Raw genomic sequence first — 14,513 nt, 5'->3', positions numbered from 1 at the left:
TACATGTTTGGTGCTCATGCCTGTGTATAAGCATGTGCACAATGTGTGTGTGTGTGGGGGGGTGTATGTGTATGTGCGGTGTGGTGTGTATGATGTGGTGTGTGTGTGTGGTGTGGTGTGTGTATGGTATGGTGTATGTGTCGTATGGTGTGTGTGTGTGTGGTGTGGTGTGTGTATGGTGTGGTGTGTGTGTGGTGTGGTGTGTGTGTGTGGTGTGGTGTGTGTGTGTATATATGTATGTGTGTGTGGTGTGGTGTGTGTGTGTGGTGCGGTGTGTGTGTGTATGTGTGGTGGTGTGTGTGTGTATGTGTGTGTGGTGTGGTGTGTGTGTGTGGTGTGTGTGTGTATGTGTGGTGGTGTGTGTGTGTATGTGTGTGTGATGTGTGTGTGTGTGGTGTGTGTATGTATGTGTGTGTGATGTGTGTGTGTGGTGTGGTGTGTATGTGGTATGGTGTGTGTGTGGTGTGTATGTGTGTGTGTGGTGTGTGTGTGTATGTGTGGTGTGGTGTGTGTGTGTGTGTGGTGTGTGTGTGTGTGGTGTGGTGTGTGTGTGTGTGTGTGTGGTGTGGTGTGTATGTGGTATGGTGTGTGTGTGGTGTGTGTGTTTATGTGTGTATGTGGTGTGATGTGGTATGTGTGGTGTGTGTGTGTGTGTGTGTGTGTGTGTGTGTGTGTGTGTGTGTTACTCGATGCTTTAAACATTGAGGAAGGGTTTCATGCTGTACCTGGAATGCACAGATTTGACTGCCTTGCTCCAGGGACCTCCTGCCTCTGAGTCCTGGGTGCTGAGATTACAGGTGTCCACCATGCTGCCCAGCTTTTACATGGGTTCTGGGGATCCTAACTCTGGTCTCCATGCTTGTGCTGTGGACATTGTAAGCACTGTAAATGCACTGAGCCATCTCCCCAGCCCTCGGTGTGATTTTGAGTTACATTCTCCTGGTAACTGATGACACTGAGCTTCTTTCATGTGCTCATTGGCCATTTGGATGTCTTCTTTGGAGAAATTCCTACTCGGATGCCCTACCTATATTTAAATGAATTATTCTTGGTTTTAGTAATCTGATGTTTTTGGCTTGGCTTTGTCGTGTTTCTGTTTGTGTGTGTGTATGTGTGTGTGTGTGTGTTACAAGCTGGTTTTGTTGATTTTTTTCTATTTTTCTGTTTTATTTCCCCTCAAGTCTTTGTTATTTCCTTCCATCTGTTTGGTAGGTTTAGTTTGGCCTGCTTTTTAGCCTAAACAGAGAAGTTAGGTATTGGCTTGAGGTCTTTTCTTTTTTAATAAGCATCTATACATATGCATTTTTCCTACTATGCTACTTCTGTCTTACAAATATATTGTGTTGTGTTTTCATTTTTATTAATCTCAAGACATTTTCTAATCCCTGCAGTGAGATTTGGAGTTGGCCCATTGATTACTCGGGAGAGTGTTGTTTGATTTCCATGTATTGGTGAATTTCCCAAGTACTTGTCTCTTGTGTAGAAATTTCTTCTGCATTGAAGCAGTCCCTTCCTGGAGATAATTTCATCATCAAGACGCAAAAAGTAAATGGAACTTCTGAGACTCAGTAAGAAAAAACAACTCACAAGTCTCAGGACATTCCTAAAACTTATGAGATTCATAAGGTTCCCCTCCCAAAGAATACAATAGCACTAACAACTGCTAAGGGAAGAGTAGAAGTGATCTTCCCTCCAGGCAAACATGTCACCATACCCTGTGAGTAAGCTCAGTGAACTCATCCCTTTACCAAGCTGGACATTGGTAAAATTGTGGCTTTGGTCTGTTGCTGACAATGTATGGTGAACAGATTTGTTCATGTCTCCCAGAGAGTCACACATTGACTTCTCTATTGATTCCAAATTTAATTCCATTAGACACCTTCCATTGTAAATACTTTTAAGTATCCAATCAAAGCTACTCCTGAGCTTGGAACAATAGCTCAGTGGTAGACAGTTGGCTTGACTTCTGTGAGGCCTTGGTTTGATCCCAAGTACTACAAACTGCTCTTTTTTACAATTGCAATCTAAAAGTAAAACCCAAAACTGAAAGCCTGAATTTAAGTAAGTTTTAAAAACTAAGTGAAGGAATGAGCTCTAGAAAGAAGGGGGGGTTTGCCAACACCCTGCACACCCAACCCGAGGGATTCTTCCATTTCTTATTTGATAGCTACAAAGTACCTTCAAATTTACACAAGGAACGCCTAGTTTTTGTAACTTACAAATACAAGCAAGAACAGAGAAAATATGGTATTTTTAGATCAAGAAATGGTGGAGAGGGGGAAGACTAAAATGACTGGTTGATCCAACCAAGTTTCGTGTGATTTTTAAATAACAAGACTTGCCCACTTCCCTTTGCAGCTTTTTGGAAATTGTGTAAGAAATATTTTCCTGACATTCAGGCTGAGTTTTCCTTTTCTCAGTTTCATCATGTCAGGAATAACTGTGTCTCTCCACACCACCCCAAACATTTCCTGCAGCACCTGCAGATGTATGTTTAGCCCCCCTTCTCACTCCTCATCCAAGTAAAACATATTTAGACCTTTTAATCTATCCCCTTAAGCTATTAATTATACCTTTGGATATATTCTCTTAAGCTATTCAGATGCCAGCACCCAACGGGCTCACCCTTGATGTCACATATGCAGTTTCTACATTTATGCCCCCTGGCATCTGACTTAGAGTGTGAAGCCCAAATAATACTTCACTTTTTAAAAATCATAGACACTCACTTTCCATCGCCAACCGCAGGTGGCTTCGAGTCTTGCTGCTTTCCAAGCGCTGAACCTTGGGCCTATTGGGTATCTGTCATTTGGATTATATCCTCTCAGAAGTCAGAAATAAGCACGTTCATTCCCTGGCACCCTCGGCGTTCCTAGCAGCTCATCTGGTGTGGCGCAGCTATTCGCAGCTCGGGCAGGCCAAGTTTACAAGTGCACAGGCCCTTTCAGAGTCCTGCTGGAGTGTTCTGGCTATTTCTGAAAGGTTAACTACCCCACACCCACACAGAGCCCTCAGTGGCTGAACAGATTCCCCCAAAGCAAGCCTAACTCTGCTCTTTTATATGCCCTTAAAACTCCACCTAAAAGTTTAAGACGTTCTTCAGCTGTTTTTGTATAATTCAGTATTACTTAGCATACAAAGCATTGGTCTCGCTATAGTTTCAAATAAGATTTTCGCTGATCCTCCTCCCCATCTCTTCTCTCTGTCCCCTCCAAAACCTTCCACACACCTCCCAATGGACTCCTTTCTGCTTTTCTGTCACAGAGGTCCTATTGTTCTTCCCCTATTTCCTCAACACTACTTTCTTTCTCGTGTCCTCCCTCCAGTTCCATATCCTACCCCTATACTCACATGCAACTGTATGCACTTATATACGTTGAGATCCACATATAAGAAAGAATGTGCGATTTTCACCCTTCTGAGTCTTAGTTACCTTGATTCATATGACTTCCAGTTTTACCTATTCTTCCTGAAATGTTTCAATAGCTTTTCCTTACAGCTGATTAAGATTGCGTTGCATGTGTATTCAGCTTCATTACACATTCATCTTTTGGTGGACATCTAGGCTGGTTCTATTTCCTTGCCATCGTGGGTAGCGTGGAAATAAGCACAGAGAGGTGGATATCACCATGGTTGTGTGTGCAGTCCTTTAGATGCCCAGAAGTGGTATAGCTGAGTCCTACAGTAGTTCTAGCTTTAATAGTTTGAGGAACCCTCCATAGTGATTTCGTAGTAGCTGCACCAGTTTCCACTCTCAATAGCAGTGAATCAGTGTTCCCTGTTCTTAACATAGATGCTGACATCTGGTTTTGTCTATTTTCTTAATGACAGGCTTTGGGGTGATATTCTCTAAAATTCTCAGTAGCTTTTAGATCCCTTCTTAGAAGTTCTTGGACCCTCTCAAGACTACACATAACTGAGAATTTTAAACTGGCTGACCTCAGTAACTCAGTCTATGAAAGACAGCTGAAATATCATTCAGTTGAATTCCACTAGTTGAGAATGTAATGTTACCTGGACTGAAATTTATCTTTGTCTTGAGCATGGAGATTCCCTAAGCAAATACATACTATGTAAGCGGGGTGGTATAGTTTCATATGTCTTAAAAAAATAATTTTGCCTAAGAACAGTATTGCACAATGTATTTGAATATATACTCTATGAAAATGTCTTGGTAACATATCTACTTAAAGAATGTGTTAAGAATTAATCTAATTTCCATAGGGACTAGAGAAGAGTGCATTGATTTTTCAATGGAAACGTAGATTTGATTTCGACTCTCTAAAGCATTGGAAAAATGATGTGTGTGCTGTTCATTTCAGCCCTAACCACAGAGGAAAAGCCAAGATCCCAGAATAGATCCATTTCCTATCATAACGGTTTGAACGTGTCTCCCAACATTAATGTTTTGGAAAATCAATCCCAATTGAAACCACAATAGAAGAATGATGACTGGGTCAGAAGGCCACTGATCTCAGGGGTAGACATATGTCATCATTACAAAGAACAGCTTATTATAAAAGCAAAACCTGACCTCTGTTGTTCTCTTGCCTGTTCTGAGTAAACTCTTGTCTGTCTTTCTTCTGCTATGGAATAACACAGCGGGAAAGCCTTTCCTAGATGCAGGCACCTTGATAATGGGCTTTTGCAAGGGCTTCTATGCTGTGATAAACAGTGTGATCAAAAGAAACTTGTGGAGGAAAGGGTTTATTTCAGCTTACAACTCTCAAGTCACACTCTGTCACAGAGGGAGGTCAGGGAAGAAACTCAAGGCAGGAACCTAAAGGCAGAGACTGAAACAGAGGCCATGGATGCATGATGCTTGCTGGCTTGCATACCATGGCCTGCTCAATCTGATTTCTAAGAGCACCCAGGCCACCAACCTAGGGATGGCACCACCCACAGGGGCTGGGACTTCCTAATCAATCAACAATGAAGAAAATATCCCATAGGCTTACCTGTAAGCCAATCTGGTAGTAGAACTTTCTCAGTTGAGGTTTCTCCTTGCAGATGCCCCTAGTCTGTGTGAAAAAATATAACAAGACAACAGGACACCTTCCTAGCCTTCAGTTCTATAGAAAAGAAAAAAGAAAAAAATGGTTACAGGATAACATGAGTCCAGACACTGACTGGGAGAGACTCAGAATCAACAGTGCATGACAAACAGGAAGCAGAGTCAACAGCAGGACATTGGTCCTAAAGAGGGTAAGATAATAGCATATTTGGGTCAAATAAAGTCAAACCCAACGTACAGAGCTAGAAACAAATGTTCTCCATTTTGTACTCAGTCTTTTTATTTAGCAGGACTCAGAACAAAGAGCAAAGGAGAATTAGGGACTTGCAGAAAAAGACTAGATTCAAACGAAGGCTAAAACAGACTTCTTCTGTCTTCCCCCTGTGCCCTTCATCTGTGTTCCAGCATTTATACCACCAGTAGAGCAGATAATCCCCCAAATACACCCAAGGATGTGTCACTGACACAGATCTGTAAAGTTAAATAGGAAAAAGTTATTCATATCTAATTCAAAAGAGCCTAAACCTCATGCTTTACATAATATTACTTGATTCTTCCTTATGCCAGGTGTCAGACTTAATTTCCCTTTATGATATCATCCAAGGATTTTACTCTAAAACAGTCATTATGCTACCACAGAGCTAAAATATGTAAAGAAACTTAACTCCCTTGATTCAAATGATAAGTAGGGTAACAGGCTGCTATGCGAGAGCACAACTCAAGAAACCAAGCCAAGGGTTTATATAAATAGACAGATACACAACGCTGCCAGAGAACAAGACTGTTCTGTCACATCTTGGGAAACCCAGAGGACCCAGAAAAAGAACAAATACTGTTGTTTCCTGACCAGAGTCTCATTTATATTCTCTGTCTGTGTTAAAATGGTAAGGAGTGGGTTTCAAAAAGAGAACAGCAGACCAAACTATAAAATTCCTTACAATTATGAGAAATATGTTTTTCTTCCCTTTTTCCTAAAATCTACAGTTTCTCATGTTTCCTAGAGCCTAGACAAGATGTGGGCACGCCGATTGGTATTAAGGATCAACTCAGGTTAGGTGTCAATGTAGTGGACTCCAGGAAAAATTGGAAGACACCTTCTCATCCACCACCACCACCACCACCACCACCACCACCTCCACCACCACCACCACCACTACCTCAACAGCTCTCTCCTTTTTCCAGACTTCTGTAACTGTCCAAAGGATCTCATGTCTCTCCGGAAGGATGGTAAAACCATCCGTGTCATGTGTCCCCTTACTCTGACCTCTTTCATCCCTGGGCAACATTGCTAACTGTGATTCTCTCCCCACAAGGGATGTGACCTTGCAATATAGAATTTCAGATGGTCGTTTTAAATAAAACACACACAGTAAAACCCAATTGCCACCCTTGCCTGAAAGCGTTGTCACAATCCAAAAATCTAAAATGTGGCCGAGGGGAGGAAAAATAATTTTTCATCTTAAAAGGCTCCAATGGTCCAATGGACCTAGACAGTGATCCACAAGATTTACATTTCCCTTCGATTAATAGCATTTTGTGAAGATTATTATAATCTATGTTTAAAGATGCCTCTGAGAATTCCTATAGCATAAAAGTCCAACATTTTTGAAAGCCCATGGTGGGTGAGCACATGTGCTACAGTGTGCACATGGAGGTCAGGAGACGACTTTGTGGAAGTCAGTTCTCTCCTTCCGCTGAGTGCAACCTGGGGCAGTAGTGGGGGTGGGGCAACATCTTCAAGTAATCAGTCTTGACAATAATAGGCACCTTTTATCCATCGAGCTGACTTCCAGACCCAAGGTTCTCCATTTTTGGCAATTACCCCAAGTCATCTAGGTACCTTGACAAAGCACAGAGTCCTGAACTCTATCCTCAGAGTGTCTCATTTGATAGTTCCGGGGTGGAGCACCAGAATTTGATGAATAAATGATACTGACCCTCCAGGTCTGGACAGTACACTTTGAAAGCCACTGCGGTAACCCACATACTGAGGATTTAATCTCACCTTTGCATCCGCTGATTGAATGCTCTCTGCTAAGACCTCTGAGTTCTAAAAAAATATTCTATACATCTCTGTTTTCCTTGACACTTGACTTCTTTTTCTTTCCTATTACTGTGACATGCAACTTAAGGGGTAAGAGTTTATTTGAATCACAATTTCACGTTATAATCAGTCATTGTGGGAAAGTCAAGGAGGGAGGAATTTGAGGCAACCAGTCACATCACAACCGCAGTCAAGAGAAGAGAGCGGTAAGTTCTTACACCCCATGTTAGTTTTCAATTCCTTTTCCCTACTTCTATGCAGATTAGAATCTTTTTGTTGGGAATGGTGCCACCCATAGTGGGCAAATCTTCATATTTTAAATAAATAATAAAGATAATGCTCCACAGATGCCCTTCATTCGGTCAACTTAATCCCAGTAATCCCTCTCTGTAACTATAACAGCATTCAGTTTGGATACTCATTCCAATCTGAACTTCCTTAATGTCAAAGCACCCAGAACAGATTTCTAAGCAAATATATGTAATTATCCCATCTTTTTGTGCCCATAGAGACACTGGACTTCCCCATATTCTTTGTTGTGGTAAATATTAAAAATAGTCTGAACCTCTTAAACTGCATTAGCGATGGCACCTGTGGGGCCACATGGCACTGTGAGGTATCTTTACCTCAGTGGCTCAACGTTGCCCCCAAGTACTCTCTGACCTTGGTGGTCCTCAAGTCATTCCAGTGTGGCACTTTGCCACACTGGTCTCTCAAGTTAGTTCCAGCACCAGAGGGCCGTACAAAACTAACCATAATTTATCTCTGATTAGTATCTCTCCTGGTGGCTCTCTACTAGCCTCGAACTTTCTGGTTCCAGCTACTCGGTAAATATCATGACTCAATAAACTGCAATTCAACAATCAGATTTATGTGTTAAATTCTCAATCCACAATACATCCACACAATAAACTCCCAACCAATTGATAAAGATATAAACCACCCACCCAGTTAAGATAAATTTACCTGTAGAAGTCCATCCCTTAAGAAATATACATAACTACCTAGGGCCATTTAGGAACACCCAGATCTGGGTCATCCTTCTCTGTCTCCATCTTGATTCTCCTCCTTTCCCTTTCTCTCTTGCCTTACAAAAACTTTGTCCTGCCTTACTTTTTTACTATCCAATCATGGCCTTGACCTAACTTGTGCTAATCCTCACCTGCATATAGACTTCAACCTACACTTCACCCTTTCTGTCTAATTAAAAAAAAAAAACTCTTCTCTCAAATGTAAGCTGAGCACAGCTATTATCATTTTGTAATTGATAAAGTATAAAATATCTCTAACACCCAGTCCAACATTTTATCAGTTAGACAGAACAGTTAGTTATCTATTCCAGCTTAAGAGAGGCTTAAAATCTGTGTTTTATTTACCACAACAACTCTTCTCTTATTCTGAGCATACTTTATTTCTATGAGCCTAAAAATAAATATTCCAAATTCATTTATCTTAGTTCTTCAACTCCTCCATTATTTTCCCTTACTTTTTAATCTTCATACTCTACCATACTACAATGTGTGGTGCTTGATACCAAATCGTCCACTCATCACGATCTTCAAGACAGCAGACCCTGCTTTGCCCATCTTGACTCACCTCATTCTCCCAAATGAACTGTATGCTAACAGTTGTGCTTCTTATAGTTTTAGCTTTCAAACTTCTGAATTCCATTCATAAGCTTTTTACCTGAGAAGGCCTCCCTGTATCCCCCTATTCAAATTCTTTATACTCACCAAAGTCCAACTACATCTGTGAATGAGGTCTTCCTGTATTATTCCAATTAGATAAGTACCCCTTCCCCTCTCTCCTTAGCTTTCATTAATGACAAAGTGTAACTCTCATACTAATATCCTTTTCCCTCAATACACAGATTAGTTCTCCCAATGCCGACATATTTTGATGATGACATTTTCTCCTATTTATCGAAATGATCATGACTGAAGATGTTATATAATTATTATTCAGAATGTATGTCTTCCAGAGTAACTCATAATTTATGGGAGGATGTTAACATGTTTTTCTTGGCTCAGGAGCTACCCAGAAATTTCACATATGCATCTTTGATAGTTGATAATAGTTTTGTGTCAACTTGACTCAATCTAGAGTCATTTGAGAAGAGGAAACCTCAATTGAGCAGGAGGAGGAGGAGGAGGAGGAGGAGGAGGAGGAGGAGGAGGAGGAGGAGGAGGAGGAGGAGGAGGAAGAAGAAGAAGAAGAAGAAGAAGAAGAAGAAGAAGAAGAAGAAGAAGAAGAAGAAGAAGAAGAAGAAGAAGTCGTCCTCACTAGCTTGAACAAGAAACAAGAAAATGGGTCATTTTCTTGATGGAGGTTGACCTAAGAGTTGCAAGTTCCTCAAGTTGCTTTGGTCATGTAATTTTATCACAGCAACAGAAACCCCCAACTGAGACAAAAATTGGTACCACCAATGGCGTATTGCTGTGATAGACCTGACCAGGATATATATATTAGAGGATTGAAGATGTTTGGAACTTTGGGTTACAACAGCCATTGACTGTTCAGAGCTTAATGGGATGTTGTAGAAAGGTAGATGAATGCTGAAGGCAGTGTAGATGATGGAGAACTGGCTGTGAGCTTTCAGAAGGAAGCAAGTATTCCTTTAAGGCCATTTATGTGGTAGTTTGCACTAAGAATTTGTGGTTCTGGTCAGCTGGAGCTGAATAATTCTTGAGGTTAGCAAAGGACCAGAACTACCAACATGAAACCTAAGCTTTTCTGGGACGATCAACCTTGGCATCTGGGGCTGAATAATCAGCTGTGATGAAGAAGGGACCAACATCATTCAGACAAAATCATACGGGAAGTGTTTCTTCAGAGTCAATACACAGAGACTGGGTGGTAGAGGTGGGCGGTATTGTACCTGGTCATGCTGACAGCTGAGTTTTTATAGAAGAGTTTTATAGAAGAGCTTTTCAGGTGGCACTGGTTTTAAAGGCATAAAGGAGTCATAGAAAGGAGCTGAGGCATGGCATTGTGAAAGAGCAGAAGAGGCCATTAATATAAAGCTTCAGTTGCAGTAGAAGCCTCAGGATCAAAGAGGTCATGGAGAGAATTTGAGGCTTAGCACTATCTGGCAGGGTCAGAGTCCCTGAAGGAAGGTCAGCAGAGGCTGTTGGTGAAGACCCAGCTCAGTTGCAGAGGAGAACCCAGAATTTTACCAATACCGTGGGACTACCACCAACGATAACAGCAGTCATGAAACGGAGCTGGTCTGAGTTTATGGAACAGGCTGTGTGTGCTTGGGGGACAGAACTGGAGAGGTGAAAGTGTCTGAGCCCATTAGAGACAAGAGGGTTGCAAGTGGGTCCCAGACCTCAAACACTGAACTTTTTGCACTGCTTGTTTTGCTCTGATTTGATTGTGATTGTGCTCTGTTTCTTAACTCTTGAAGTAAGAAAGTATGGAACCTATCCTAATACACACATACACACACACATATATGTATGTATGTATATGTGTATGTATGTATATATGTATGTATGTATATGTGTATGTATGTGTGTGTGTATGTATGTATGTATGTATGTATGTATGTATGTATATGTGTATGTATGTATGTATGTATGTATAAACAGGAGTCCACAGTTAGGAACTCAAACTTTAGAAACACTGTGAAATTTTACAATTTTACAGAGATTTTGGAACTTTAAAGAAACTTTGGATATTTTAGAGTGACTTGGGATATTTTAGGGAAACTTTGAAAAAGATTTTGGGTGTGTTCGAGTATTTGAATTTTTAAAGACTCGGGGACTTTTAATAGTGGAATATTTTACGTTGTGATATTAGTATTAGCATGCCATCTTGGGCACACATGAGAAAGGGAAGGTTGTGGTTGGACAGTGATGTGTTTGTGGGTCAGGTTGAAAATGTCAATTACTTTCTTCTTTTTTATTGAAAATGATTTTTTCATATAATATGTTCCGATCACAGTTTTTTCTCCTTCATCTCCTTTCAGAATCTCCCAACCCCCCCACCCCCCCCACCCACCCTACTCCATATTCTTTTCCTTCGTCTCCTTAGGAAGCAAACAGGCAAAACCATTAAAGTAAAAATGAAAATGAAAAAAAAAATTAAGACAAAGAAAGAACACAAGAGACACACAGAGAAAGGCACTCACACCTTTTTCTTAGTTGATGATTTGATGTGACAGGTCCCAGATCACTGTGGTTAGTGTCCCCTCTGCTGGCGATCCTGGACACTGTAAGAAGGCAATCTGAGTAAATCAATAAGCAGTGTTCCTCCACATCGTCTGCTTCAGTTTCTGTCTCCATGTTCCGCCCTTAAGTTTCTGCCACGTCTTCCCTCTGTGACGGAATCTGACCTGAGGGTCGAAGGGTGAAATAAGCCCTTTCCTCCCCCCAAGTTGCTTTCTGTCATGGTGTGTTATCACAGGAATAGAAACCTTAACGAGACAATAATATCCCAGTATTTCTCCCGTTAACAATAGCTGTTTCTAATACTCTAAAAAGAAAGCAACTTCTCAGGACCAAGAAGGTACAATATTTGAGATTTGATCTGCATATTCAGGATTCAAGCCAGTTCTCTCCCCAACACAGGACTGTATCGGCAGCCTTGAGCCTGCCAGTACATAAGGCTTGACATTGGATCTATTGATGCTGACATGATAATCTATGTTAATAAAAGTCACCTATGGACCCTGTGGGGAAACTGCCTTCCCCTGGACAGACCCTTCTAGAAGTACCAATTCTTGATGACTTCTCTACCCCCCAAGTTCCTCGTTTGTATCTCCTGCCTCCATCTCTGAGCCACTTTCTTGACAGGGTAACTGTATCTGACTACTTCCTTACCATGCGCCTCTCTAAAGGGACCAAACGTTGTCACTACTCTTCCAGGTCTCAAGATGGGTCCTTTTTGTAGGTTGATGTCTATATGTAGGTGAAGGCTGGCACAAGTTAAGGTAAGGCCTGTAATTAGACAGTAAAAAGTAAGGTGGGGACGAAGTTTTTGTGAGGCAGGGGAGAAGAGGAAAAGGGAAGAAGAGCCAAGAGGGAGGCAGGGAAGGACAACCCAGACCTTAAACGGCCGCAGGTAGTTATGAATATTTCTTAAGGGATGGATTTTTTTTTAAAAAACATTTATTTATTATGTATACATCATACAGCCTTCTGTCTTCATGTATGCACCTGCAGGCCAGAAGAGGGCAGCAGACCTGATTATAGATGGTTGTGAGCCACCATGTGGATGCTGGGAATTGAACTCAGAACCTCTGGAAGAGCAAACAGTGTTCTTAACCACTGAGCCATCTCTCCAGCCAAGGGATGGATTTTTATAGGACAATTTGTCTTATTTAGGTGGGCGGTTTATATCATTATTCAATTGGTTCTAAGTTTATTGTGTGGGTGTATTGTGGATTGAGAACTTAACATATAAATCTGATTGCTAAATTGTACGTTTTTTGAGTTTTGATTTTACCAGGTTGCTGGGACCAGGGAGTTCCTGGCTGACAAGAGACAGCTGGGAGAGGGCAGCTAGGAATGAGGGCAGAGAGACTGCCAGGACTAAAACATAACTAGAGGTAGCATGGCGTGGTGCCCTAGAGCCAGACACCATTGAGATGAATGTACCTGCTGATGCCATGGGGCCCTACGGTGCCAGCACTAGGGCAGGATAAAAGATTCTAATTTTAATAATTACCGCAATACTCTTTGATGATGGTCTGGTCTTCATAAATGCTGCTGTTTCCTGAGGTCTTGTGAAACGTTTCTCAGAACTCATTGGATATGATGACCTGAACAGTCTTAAAGACGCACCATTGTGGAAGTCCACATACCCTCCAGGATCTGCTGCTGTGTAAGAGGAAATCCTTTCTAGCACTGCTCCTATGTTTTGTGTGCTCTTCCAATGGCTTTTAGGAGTTTGGGCTTCAGGTATCACTAACCCATTATCTCTAGTGTAGTAGAGCACACCACAGTAATCAAATCGCAGCCCATGGAGTTTTCCAGTTGTCTTCAGAATTACTGGAAAGAGTGGAAGAGAGTGAGAGGTTAAAACAACAACAACAACAACAACAGCAGCAGCAGCAGCAGCAGCAGCAACAACAATAACAACAACAACAGACAGAAAGAGAGATGAGAACTGAATGGCTCACAGAACTTGCACAGTTTATCTACCCAATCTACCTAACCCTGCACTTACCCTGTATAGCCAAAGTTTCTACTCCTACCCCACCACCTTCAGAAAACAAATTACTCAATGTACCCACCCCCCCAGATAAAAAATGCTTTCATTCAGGGCTCTCACTAAATTAGCAGGCCAGCTTTAATGCTGACATTAAGCTGTGACTAGAGTAGGATTCTATTTAGATACTCCCAAGACTTTGACTATTATTCATGAGCATGCAAATAATTCATCAAACTGACCTTTTCAACCCCTGCCACTTCCATATAAGTCATCCATGACTTCTGGTCATCCTACATACTTTGTACTGACAAATGTTTAATTTGCAAATGGGCATGTGGGATGACTTAATAGGTAATTTTTCATTTCGATAGTATTTTTTAAGTGTTTTGTCTAAGTTAAAAACCAAAGTTAAATCCACAGGGTATAAAAGGTGTTCTTTTTTCAAAGAGAGAGAAGGAGGGAGAGAGGGAGGGGGAGAGAGAGAGAGAGAGAGATAGAGAGAGAGAGAGAGAGAGAGAGAGAGAGAGAGAGAGAGAGAGAGATTCTTGTCTACATCATTCTTCTACAATGCATCTGAATAATAGCGGGACTATAAATAGAAGGTGCTAGGGTGACTAATTCTGTTTTGATTCCATCTCTTCGATGACATAGGAAATCCCTCTGTCCAAACATTAAGCTAAATCCCAACAGTTGGACTTGAAGAATTTTATCTAGGACATCAACACCAAGTAGCTAAGAGTGCCAACCTTGAATATGTACAAATATCTCCCAAAAGAACTCAGTCTTCTAACTACCAACTCAGGGGACCTGAGAATTAAAAGAAAAGTTAAAAGATAGCCTTGCTTTAAAAGAATATCCCCTCGCAGCCGTCTACCCATAAACTGTAAGGGAAGCTGAGTACCAGTTCCATTATCCTGGGGAAACCTCCCTGCCCTTTGAGACCAAGACAATATCAGCGTCCCTTACTGCAGGATCCTTTCTTATAGAAGCCCAGTGATCCTTCAGGAACGTGCCAGCTAAGCCAAGCCCCTCAGCCACATAGAGAGTCTACTGGGAGAAGAATGAATGAAAGGCTGGATTGGATTTTCCACGAAGCCAACAATTAAAGTTGTTTTCTTTAGTATATCCCTTTCTGTCGGTTGTTTTTGTGCTCTCCATGAGAAGAAACGAGTTGAGAAGGTTGATTCAGTCTCATCTCCAAACCTCACTTCCAGTTTCCATCGTATTAAAGACATGACTTAACTTTAATGTGTGTAACATAAACAGAATCATAAAAGGGGAAAAAATTAGAAACAG

At 41.4% G+C, this 14,513-nt stretch overlaps 1 protein-coding gene across 22 annotated transcripts in view; it reads right to left on the bottom strand.

The window, feature by feature from the left end:
• Positions 1-13,054, bottom strand: part of LOC120096947 (uncharacterized) — a 101,313-nt gene extending 88,259 nt beyond the window's left edge. For 5 of the 22 annotated variants that reach the window (XR_015638259.1, XR_015638267.1, XR_015638273.1 and 2 more), the window contains exon 1: positions 2,730-2,896. The gene's annotated coding sequence lies outside the window, so the exon portion shown is untranslated. Of the gene's footprint in view, positions 1-2,729; positions 2,968-4,958; positions 5,073-11,195; positions 11,275-11,884; positions 12,002-12,731 lie in introns of those variants that run through there. The other 17 variants (XR_015638265.1, XR_015638276.1, XR_015638277.1 and 14 more) reach the window with 11 other exon arrangements.
• Positions 13,055-14,513: the final 1,459 nt, after the last annotated feature.

This window comes from Rattus norvegicus, chromosome 15, assembly GCF_021556685.1.
Source record: "Rattus norvegicus strain SHRSP/BbbUtx chromosome 15, alternate assembly SHRSP_T2T, whole genome shotgun sequence".
NCBI classification, from domain to species: domain Eukaryota; kingdom Metazoa; phylum Chordata; class Mammalia; order Rodentia; family Muridae; genus Rattus; species Rattus norvegicus.
This window is presented reverse-complemented; position numbering and strand designations above follow the sequence as displayed.